The following is a 10794-nucleotide window of genomic DNA, read 5'->3' as shown; positions in this document are numbered from 1 at the left end:
TTCTTTGGTCTTTGTTGGCTATCACACCAAGGCAGGCTTTGCTCAGCATTGCAGGGGCCTGCCCAGAGCCTTTGTCTGCCTGCACTCCTGGCCTCCAAGGAGCTGCTCCAAGGAGGCCCTGGGGAGGCTTTGGCAGTGCCTGCCCTCAGTGGGGCCCAGCAATGCTTCAAGGCACTTGCAGTTTGGCTTCTGACTTCTTGAGCAGCTTCTTCAATCTTCTCTCAGTACCTCAGGATCATGAGCTGGGCTGCAAACACACCGTGGGGCTCATTAAAATCCAGAAATCCCTCAGGATCTCTTTGTCTTCCTTTAATTGTCTTCAAGGCAATTTCAAAACAAGTCTTCAAAATTTGTACTTTTTTTTTAAAATTCAATTATGTGTTGAAAGAATCTTAGATGATGCAGGACATATACTGCTTCAGGCCTGCTTGCACAATCTGGCCTGCGTGCCAGACGGCAGGGACCTGTGTTCTCCAGCAGCCAACAGCCACTAAGACAGTGCATAGGCGACAGTACCGGACGAATCGAGACGCTGTGATCCCCATCCATAAGATGATCTGCAAGTTGGAAAGCCAAGGGGTGGTTAGTAGAACACACTCACCCTTCAATAGCCCCATTTGGCCTGTACGTAAGTCAGATGGCGAATGGAGACTGACGGTGGACTATCGTGGCTTGAATGAAGTCACGCCAGCATTGAGTGCTGCTGTACCAGACATGTTGGAGCTCCAATACGAGCTGGAGTCCAAGACAGCGAAGTGGTATGCTACCATCGACATCGCCAATGCATTCTTCTCCATTCCCCTAGCAGCAGAGTGCAGGCCGCAGTTTGCTTTCACGTGGAGAGGTGTGCAGTACACGTGGAACCGACTGCCCCAGGGGTGGAAGCACAGTCCAACAATTTGCCATGGACTGATTCAGGCCACACTGGAGAAGGGCAAGGCCCCAGAACATATCCAATACATTGATGACATTATCATATGGGGGGACACAGCAGAAGAAGTTTTTGAGAAAGGAGAGGAAATCATCCAGATTCTCCTTAATGCCGGTTTCGCCATTAAGAAGAATAAGGTCAAGGGACCTGCCAGAGAGATCCAATTCCTAGGGGTGAAATGGCAAGATGGACGACGTCAGATACCAACAGATGTCATCAATAAGATTGTAGCCATGGCTCCACCGACCAACAAGAAGGAGACGCAAGCTTTCCTGTGTTCTCCAGCAGCAGATGTGTGTCCTTGAGCAGCAGATATCAGAAAGCTGCATAGAGGAAAACAAGGAAGGAGGTTGTTATCCAGAGTATGAGAAACCAGAAGATGGGGGGGCCTGGAAATGTGCCTTGGCTAGTAGAGCCAATAAAGTTATAGATAGTGCGTGAAAGTAAATGTAACCAATAGAAAGTTAGAATAGAGTGTGTGAACCCTATAGGACCCTTGATAATGTATGTATTTTTTTGGAATAAAGTTAGAGCATTGACGGTACCTCTATGAGGAGGTGTCTCTGACTCTCGAGCTCGTTTTTGCATCTTCTCGTTTTAATTATGGATATTTTTTAGTTCAGAGGAGAGGTGATAGAGGTGTTCTCCAAGGGATCTTTTTGCTGAGTGTCTCCTCAGGAGATCCACACTGACCCTGTGTGATCAACCTTGCTCCTCACCCCCCAATCTCACCAGTTCTGACATGGCCCATCTTGGACTGACAGCTGATGCAGCTCCAAACACACTGTGGGACCCATTAAAACACTGAAAAACAAATTATTTTCCTTCCTTTAATTGTCTTCATGTCTTCAAGACTTCTACAGCTAATTGGAGCTGTTTTGTAGTTTAGCGAAGGAAGAAGATTTTAAAGTGGATGTAACGAAAAATATATATTTTTTGATGAAAAAGAATGATTTAGACAAAACCATGGGACGCAAGAGGGGCAGGTTGCAAAGGATTTGGATCCAAAGACAAGGGGGCAAAAGAGATTAGTAGCACTTAATCATTGAACGATTATCAACTGCTTCAATAGCATGTGCTACAATTTTAACAGTGACTGAATTATAGATTCATAACAACAACATTCACCCCACAGTCAAATCACACCCACACCTAGGCAGAGATGTGTGGACACATCAATAGCTGGGTGTGTAAAGGTCCCTCTCCAAAATTCTCTTTGTTGTCAAGGAAACACTCCCACAAATCCCTTTGTGTTTGCCAACAGACAAGGGTCACAGCTGGAGGAGTGTTTGTTGAGGGGGATCAGAATTGCCCTGGGCATCAGTGCTGGTCTTTGGAGTGTTGCAAACTGGAGGGTTCCCAAGCTGGGAGAGGCTGCCAGAGGTGTCCCACTGAGAGGGAGGTGCTGGGGAGCTGCCAGGGCCTCCCTCAGCACCACTGGGTGTGGGCTCCCAAGGGGACTGGCTTTAGTTATCTGCTGAATTTCCATCCTGGTGTCAGGAATGACTGGAGTTTCCAAAATATTTGGGAATTGTATCCAAACTGTTCCATTTGGGCTGCGATTCAGGCAGGGAATGTTCCAAGGCTTTGAGGGGATGACTGATTATCCTGTGTTCCCCAGCTCTTAACACCCATCCCAGTCAGCTGGATGGTTTATTGACAATGTGTCCCGAGGGGCGGCCCCTCCGATGCCACAGAAACCCCTCCCCCTGGATTAGGAAACCTTTGGAATTCAGGAGCTGTTCCAGTGGAGCATGAAAATGAACAGCAAGTTTCCTAAAGCCCAGAGCCAAGCAGAACAAAGCCAGGCCCCATGAGTGGCAGAGCAAAGGTCCCCCCATGGCTCTGTGCCTGTGGCCGCTGAGGCGGCAGCGCAGGCCCGAGGCGGTGCCGGGTCCCGGTGCAGCCGGGGCAGAGCGGTGGCTGCGCGAGCGGCAACCCCGGCGGTGAGTGCGGCAGCCCCGTGGCAGCGGCGGCTCCGGGCACAGAGGCCGGCGGCAGCCGCTGTGGCGGCGGAGCAGCGACTCCGAGGCGCTGCAGGAGCGCCGGCTCCGCTCGCAGGCGCCGGCAGTGTTGGGAAGCCGGGGCCGGGCGGCTGCGGGGCAGCGCAGGCCAAAAGCGGCAGCGGCGGCAGCCTCGTGGCAGCGGCGGCTCCGGGCAGACACGGCCCCGCTCCAGCGCTGCCGCCTCAGCCGCGCTCAGGGGACGGCGCGGCGGCTCCGGGGGCAGCGGCCGGGGACTCCCTCTCGGGGCAGCCCCGGCCACCAAAGAGGACCAGGGCCCGCCGTGGTCTCAGCTCGCTTCTCTGCAGTTCTCACGGCATCTGAGCACAGCAGGGGATGGGGAAATTGAGCTCAACCACAACAGGAGCTCATGGAACCGAGTGGCCATTGGGACACTGCAGGGCCTCCTGGAATCCAGGGGCCGGTGGGACACTGGGGAGCCTCTTCGAGCCAAGGGAACCCTGGGATGTTTTGGAATATGGTGGAATCAAGGAGCCATTGTGACACTGTGGGGCCTCATGGAACCAAAGGATCCAAGAGAAGCTGTGGAAAATCATCAGATCATCAGGGCCATTGTGACACTCCAGAACCTCCTGGAACCAAGGGTGACACTGAGAGGCCTTACGGAACTAAAAGAACCCTGAGAGTTTTTGAAACCTCATGGAATCAAGGGGCCATTTGTGGCAGGATGCTCTGCTCTGATAATATCCAAAAAATGGTCAGAGAATGCAAACAATGCAAGGTCTCTGTGGTGATTTACTGCTGGTGTCAAGGTGCTGTTTTTAATGGTGAATTATGCTAAACCCAAAATGCTTCATGGAACTTCAAACACACATCCTGCTTTTTGAAGCTGGATTTGACAGATAAGCTGCTCCCTGGCCTGCAAATATGTCTGGCAGTCAAACCCTTGATAACTATAAAATCCCCATCCAACTTTCATGTTGCAGATTCTTCCCCAGACTTCCTTGAAGTGTGTGGAGCTTCTGCCATGAAGCAGGGACAGCTCTTCATGGTCACTGCCCAGGGGTTAAGTGAAAGGGAGAGAACTATCCCCTGTTGTTGTGGGGTGTGTTATCTCAATCTCTGCTTCAGGATTGTTTCTTTTTGCTGGCTTTGATCCAATTGCTTTAATAGGATGACTGATAGACTCCACTGTCCTATCTTACACTGTACTACTAGGAGGTTTTGGCTTTTATACTGTGTAATAAATAATTCTCTTCAAGGTCTTTCATCTGTTCACTTGTCTGATCAATTTTCTGTTCATTTGTCATAATAAATAATTCATTTTATAGAAATATTTCTGATTTGCCATCACTTAAAACCTGTAGGACAAAGTGATTGAATCACACCTCTATAATTCCTTCAGTTGAAACCAAACTCTGAGCCTGAGATTGGATCCAGCCACCCCCAGGTTCCTCTCTGAGAAGGAATTTGGAAAGCAGGGGGGTCCTTTCTGCCCCTCGTAGCTCAACGAGACGGCTTCTGCCATCAACTTTGTCTGAGCCTTCCACCCCCCCAGCCCCAAGCCGTGACACATGGACATGTCTTGTCCAGGCAGTGCAAACATGGACTCCTGAGCTGGTCATTTGCTGTCCCTCCTTGGAGGGAAGAACAAGCCCAATGGCCTGGGGTGAGAGGCCAGTGCTGGGACCGGCGCTGGCTGTGCCAGGGCACTGCTGGGTGCCCCCACCCTGAGCACTGCCCCCCTTGTGCTGCTCACTGCTGTTTTCCTCTGCAGGGCGTTGTGTTGGGCACATCCTGGAGAGCCAAGTGGAAAGCAGATGGAAGCTTTGAGGCCATGCCCTGAGGAGATGCCCCTGCAGGATGGCAGTGCTGCTGCAGAGGTCAGTCTGGGCTAGCAGTGCCCGTGGCTGTCCCTGCCTGCAGTCCCTGGACAGTCCTGCAGCAGGACTGGCACCGACTGCCAGAGCACTGAGGCCTCCAACAACACAGGGCTCTGCAGGACAGTGTGGAGGGGAAGGGAGAGGAGGCCACGCAGGAGAAGGGCTGCTGCTCCCTGGCAGTGCTGCTCTGCTGGGACTCTTTTCTGGCCCAGCTCTGCACAGAGGCCCCGACCCTGCAGCTGCAGAGAATCAGAGAGGGAAGTTGTCAGGCAAACAAGTCAATGCAGAGTTCTTTGTTTAGTTTAAGCACACAGTGAGTACAATTGCCAATTTGTACAGTCTCTGGGCCAGGCTAGAAAGGCAAACACTGAATTGAAAATGGTGTTTATATATATATAAATATATATATATTTATACACACATATCTATATAAAGATTTTTTAGTGTGAACAAATTCTCACAAAAATAACACCCCTGGCAAAAGTAAAAAAATAAAAAAGCTATGGTGGGCCTTTAATGAAGTCCATAATAGGACTGGCCCTTAATGAGGTCCACAACATGCAGAAGAAAGAGAGTTTATTGCTTCTGAAAAACACCCAGTTATGAGTTTCCTCAGGGCATCCTTGAGTTCCTGGTTCCTGAGGCTGTAGATGAGGACTGTAGATGAGGAGACACCACAGAGTACAGAACTGACAGAGCCAGATCCAGTGATGGGGAGGAGATGGAGGGGGGCTGAGGTTGGAAAACATGATAGTGCTGAGGAACAGGGAGAGCACAGCCAGGTGAGGGAGGCACATGGAAAAGGCTTTGTGCCGTCCCTGCTCAGAGGGGATCCTCAGCACAGCCCTGAAGATCTGCACATAGGAGAAAACAATGAAAATAAAACAACCAAATGCTAAGCAGTCACTAACCCCAATGAGCCCAATTTCCCTGAGGTAGCCTGAGTGTGAGCAGGAAAGCTTGAGGATGTGTGGGATTTCACAGAAGAACTGGCCCAGGGCATTGCCCTGGCACAGGGGCAGGGAAAATGTATTGGCTGTGTGCAGCAAAGCACTGAGAAAGCCAGTGGCCCAGGCAGCTGCTGCCATGTGGGCACAAGCTCTGCTGCCCAGGAGGGTCCCGTAGTGCAGGGGTTTGCAGATGGCAGCGTAGCGGTCGTAGCTCATGGTGGTGAGGAGGGCACAGGCAGAACTTCAAGGGGCTCAGCACTGGCAGGATGGCTGAGAACTCCCTGCAGGAGGAACCGTGGCAGGGCTGCACACAGTGAGTCTGTGGCTGCAGGGCAGTGCAGGGGCAGCTCCTGGAGGCATCTCCTAAAGCTGGCCCAGCCCCAGCTGATGGGGCGAAAGCCCTTTGCATTGCCCCGGCCGGAAATAAAAAGTGTGCTTTTACATGTTGTTTAAGGATTTCTTTGAATCACCGCTCCCTCAGCGGTCCCTGGGGGGGGACACGGGGGGCCGAGCTCGCCAGACCCCGCTCCCCTGGCGCCTCCCGCCCCCTCCGCCCGCAGCGAGCCCCGAGCCCCGCCAGGACCGAGCGCGGGTCCCACCGCGCCGGGGCCGCCCCCGAGCTCCGCCGCCGCCTCAGCGCCGTCCGGGCGCTGCCGCCGCTGCCCCGGCCCGGCAGAGGGAGGGGGCGGGGAGTGCCCGCCCGAGGCGACCAATGATCGCGCGAGGGCGAGGAGTGACGGGGCAAGCAGCCAATCATGACGGGACTCGAGCTCTGCCGCCGCCATTTTGTCGCGGGGCCCGGGCGGGGGGGGCAGGAATAGGGCATTGCTCGATCGCCGCCGCGGGCACAAAGACCCGACTGGGGGACAGTGATGGGATTGGGAACCGCTCAGATCCGAGCAGGAGGGTGAGAAGTCAAACGACTCCTAATAAAACACTTCTCCCATCCCTCCTTCCTTCACGGACTTCACTTTATCCCCTATTCCCTCCCTCCGCTTCGCGGCACAGAGGGATGGGGGTCCTACCGCTGCTTCCCGCTCAGGGAGGGGAGTCCGTGTCTGCTCCGTCAGGCGTGGGGAACTTGGCACGGGAGACAGGCTGCTCCACCGTGGGTCCCCACGGGGTCACAAGTCCTGCAGGAGCCTGTTCCGCGTGGGCTCCTCTCTCCGCGGCTCTGCAGGGGCTTCCCACGAGCTCTCGGCCTCCTTTGGGCACCCCGTGCTCCGGCGTGGGCTCCTCCCTGGGCTGCAGGGGGGTCTCTGCTCCATCCTGGACTCATCCACAGGTCACAGGCCCTTCAGCTCAACTTCACACGGAGTTCCAGCCTGTCCAGTGCAGCAGCAATTGCCGGGCCTCCTGCCAGCCCGGGCACATCGCCAAGGCTGTTAATCCAGCATTCCCAGGCACAGCACAGTGAGGTGGTCAGAGCTGAGCAGCTCAGCAGCAGCGACAGCAACAAACAGTCACTAAGGAGCACCAGACTCTGACACACAGCCAGGAGCCCCAGGCAGCACTAGCAGCTGTAAATTCCAGCAGCACATCCCAATCCCACCTGCCAGTATCTCCAATGCTCCCAGCCCCACCTTGGACACCAACAAAGGCTGTTGTGGTTTCACCCCATGCAGCCCCAAGCCCCCCCCAGCCACTCCTCACTCACCCACCAGCAGGACTGGGGAGAGAACTGAGAGGGGATGAGATAAAGAGAGTTTAATAAGGACAAGCAAAAGCTGCATAGACGAGCAAAGCAAAACAGGGAATTCATCCCCTGCTTCCCATGAGCAGCAGGTGTTCAGCACCTCCAGGAGAACAAGATCCCATCCCACGGAATGGTGACTTGGGAAGACAAACTCCATCACTCCAAATGTTTCCTCCTTCTCTCCCCCACTTTATACACTGAGCATGATGTCACATGGCCTGGAATATCCCCTGGGGCAGTTGGGGTCACCTGTCCTGGCTGTGTCCCCTCCCAACCTCCCACACACCCCCAGCCCCTCCCCAGCGTGTCCATACAAGGGGCATGTCATCGATGAAACGAGGCTATCAATTTAGGTTGCAAGGTAATAAAAGTATTTATTAATGCCAACAAGCAAAAACGGCCAGCCGGACGACTGGAGGAAACCTCAGTTCCTGCTGCGGCCACGAAAAGGGGAACAGAAACAGCACCAGTTATACCCTTCGGAAACCACCTCCCCCCAAAGTCATGTCATCCCCTCATTGGTGGAGGTTTCACGGGCTGCATCCTGCTTGGTTCCCTCTTCGCGGGCAAACGTGGGGTTGGTTCCTCCTTTCGCGGGCAATTGCTGTTGCCGAGGGGTGCCCACCAATGATTCCAAAGTCCCCAGTCTCCATGGGTCCGGGGCCCCGGAACCCTCCATCAGGATGACGGTTGATCACCCGGGCTCCCCGCGGTCAGCCCCTCCATCCTGGTCCCCACTAATATGCTTAGGCAAAACCGCTTCCAAATCGCAAAGTGCTAAATCATCATTGCATTGCGCTAGTCATCCGCAGCACACAGAACCCCGCGGTCCAACATTGCACAACACCCAAACCCATGATCATCAACTGGGCAACCAACACAATACAGCAACCTTCACTAATTCTCACAACCGACCAGCAAGTTTCCCTGGTTTTACCCATCACAGGCAGGAAAGGCCTTGGCTCTGAGTGAGCTCAGCACTAACAAAACCTTCTCTCTCTTCTTAGCCCTGTGTTCAGCACAAACCCAAACACAGTCCCACTGCAGCCTCTGCAAAGAAAATTAACTCCACCCCCCCCCCAAACCAGCACATTCCAGCCCTTATTCCACACCAGTCCCATCATGCCCAGGCCCCACATGACTCAATACAACTTCACCCCTCACCACCCACTTCCCATTCTTTGTGTAACACACAGGTCTTGTTCCCTTAGTCTATGCGCCACCCCTGCAAAATGTCCATAAAATGGCCCCAAAATGCCCGTTGAATTCCTCCAGTCCATGCCTTTGGGCTCCCTCTCTTCTGGTGGACCCTTGGGCAGGAGAGGGGCTGTGTGGGGGCAGTTCCTGGGCACCAAAGGCAGCTCAGGTCGGGTCCCTGCTGCCCTGCAACTGCTGCTTGTGAGGCTCTGTAAGAGATTGTTCCATCTCTGACTCGCTTCTTTGTTTTTACATTGACGGGGGTGTAATGAACAATTGGTAATTGGCCTCTCTGCCGAGGTGGGAGAGGTGTTAATGGGGCAATTAAGCGCCTTGGACAAGACTTCTTCGAAGGGGTTTAAAGTTGCACAAGCGGCATTTAACCACTTCACACTAACAAGGCTATTTCCATGCCAAACTAAGTTTTGCAGGCTGCCAGGAGCCCCCCCGGAGCCAAGCGACTGAACAAAGTGGCGGACACCAACTTTAGCCTTTAGCAGGGCTGCCTTCATCGACCTAGGGGGACATTTCGGACTGCTCGCTGGAACCCCTGGAGAGTCTCCAACATAAGGTTGCTACATTTTCCTGCCTTGGCAGAGCCAGCCTGCCTGGATAGCAGCAGCTTCACCAATGGACACCGTGGAAAAGTCTGCCCGGAGCCAAGCTGGCCAGTGAGCACCCACCAGGGGGTATTTAAGGCAGTGCCAGCGTTGTGGTCCTGTGCAGCCCAACCTCATCCCCAGGGTCCCGTGCTGGCTGCTGGCCCCGCTCCTCGCTCCGTCCTGCTTTGCCTCCGTCTTGCCTGCCTCCGTCCTGCTCCTGTCCCACCTGCCTATGTCTCCTGTTTGTCTTGGATCCAGTCTGCTCACTACCTGCTTCTCTCCAGCAGTCCTTCCCTGACTGCCTGAGGCTGACTACACCCGGTTCTCTCACTGGTGGTGGGAACCTTTTTGCACTTTCCTTTTGTAACCTTTCCTTTTCCTTATCTTTCCTTATCTCTCCCTCTTCTTCTCCCCCCCCTCCCCTTTTACGGTTACTTATTGTTAAAAATAAAGTTAATTGTCTGTTTGAGACCACTTGGAGTTTTGTGCCTTAATCTTGCCTTCGAAGTAATCATCTAAAAGAACCTCATTACAGCCTCTGAACGGTCTGTACCAGGCACTTGGTGTGTTCAGCTGGAGAAGAGGAGACTGAGGGGAGACCTCACTGCAGGTCCAACTTCTCGAGAAGGGGCAGAGGAGGGGCAGGCCCTGAGCTCTGCGCTGGGGGGACCAGGGACAGGACTGAGGGAATGGCCTGAAGTTGGGTCATGGGAGGTTTAGGTTGGATATTAGAAAGAAGTTGTTCCCCCAGAGGGTGGTTGGGCACTGACCAGGCTCCCCAGGGCAGTGGGCACAGCACCAAGGCTGACAGAGCTCAAGGAGTGTTTGGATGATCCTCTCAGGCCCATGGTGTAACTCTTGGGGATGGTGACAGGGTCCAAGGGTTGGACTTGGTGATCCTCATGGGTTCCTTCCAACTCAGCACATTCTGTGATTCTTTGTAACACCTCACCTTTACCTGCTTTGCTGCTTCTGTTAACTACAAGTTCCTTCCTTTATTGTTTCTTTGCTTGGCAGCTTGGTTACACAGAAATTTTCTATGACACATTCTGCAATCTATTACTAGATCTGTTATGTCTCCAAACCCAGTGTCAGCCCTATGGAGCCAAAGGAACCCTGGGACACTGTGGAACATCGTGGAACCAAGGTGCAATTGTGACATGGTGGGACCTCATGGAATCAAGGGGATGTTGTGACACTGCAGGGCCTCATGGAACCAAAGGAACCCTCAGACACAGTGAAACCTCATGGAACCAGGGGCCATTGTGACACTGCAGAACGTCATGGAATCAAGGGGATATTGTGGCACTGAGAAGCCTCATGGAACCAAAAAACTCTGGGACACTCATGGGAACTCATGGAACCAAGGGGCCATTGTGACATGTGGAACCTCAGGGAATAAAAAGGGCCATTTTACCATTGCAGAACCTCATGAGATGAAGGGGCCATGAAAGAATCACAGAATCAGCTAGGCTGGAAAAGACCTCTGAGATCATTGAGTCCAACCTACCACCCAACACCACCTTGTCAACCAGACCATGACACTGAGTCTTTTCTTAAACACCCCCAGG

General features: G+C 53.5%; 1 pseudogene; it reads right to left on the bottom strand.

Annotated features, from left to right (window-relative positions):
• Positions 1 to 5390: 5390 nt before the first annotated feature.
• LOC116781324 lies at positions 5391 to 5944 on the bottom strand (annotated as a pseudogene).
• Between the last annotated feature and the right edge of the window lie 4850 nt (positions 5945 to 10794).

Source organism: Chiroxiphia lanceolata (assembly GCF_009829145.1).
Source record: "Chiroxiphia lanceolata isolate bChiLan1 chromosome W unlocalized genomic scaffold, bChiLan1.pri scaffold_40_arrow_ctg1, whole genome shotgun sequence".
Lineage (NCBI taxonomy): Eukaryota > Metazoa > Chordata > Aves > Passeriformes > Pipridae > Chiroxiphia > Chiroxiphia lanceolata.
This window is presented reverse-complemented; position numbering and strand designations above follow the sequence as displayed.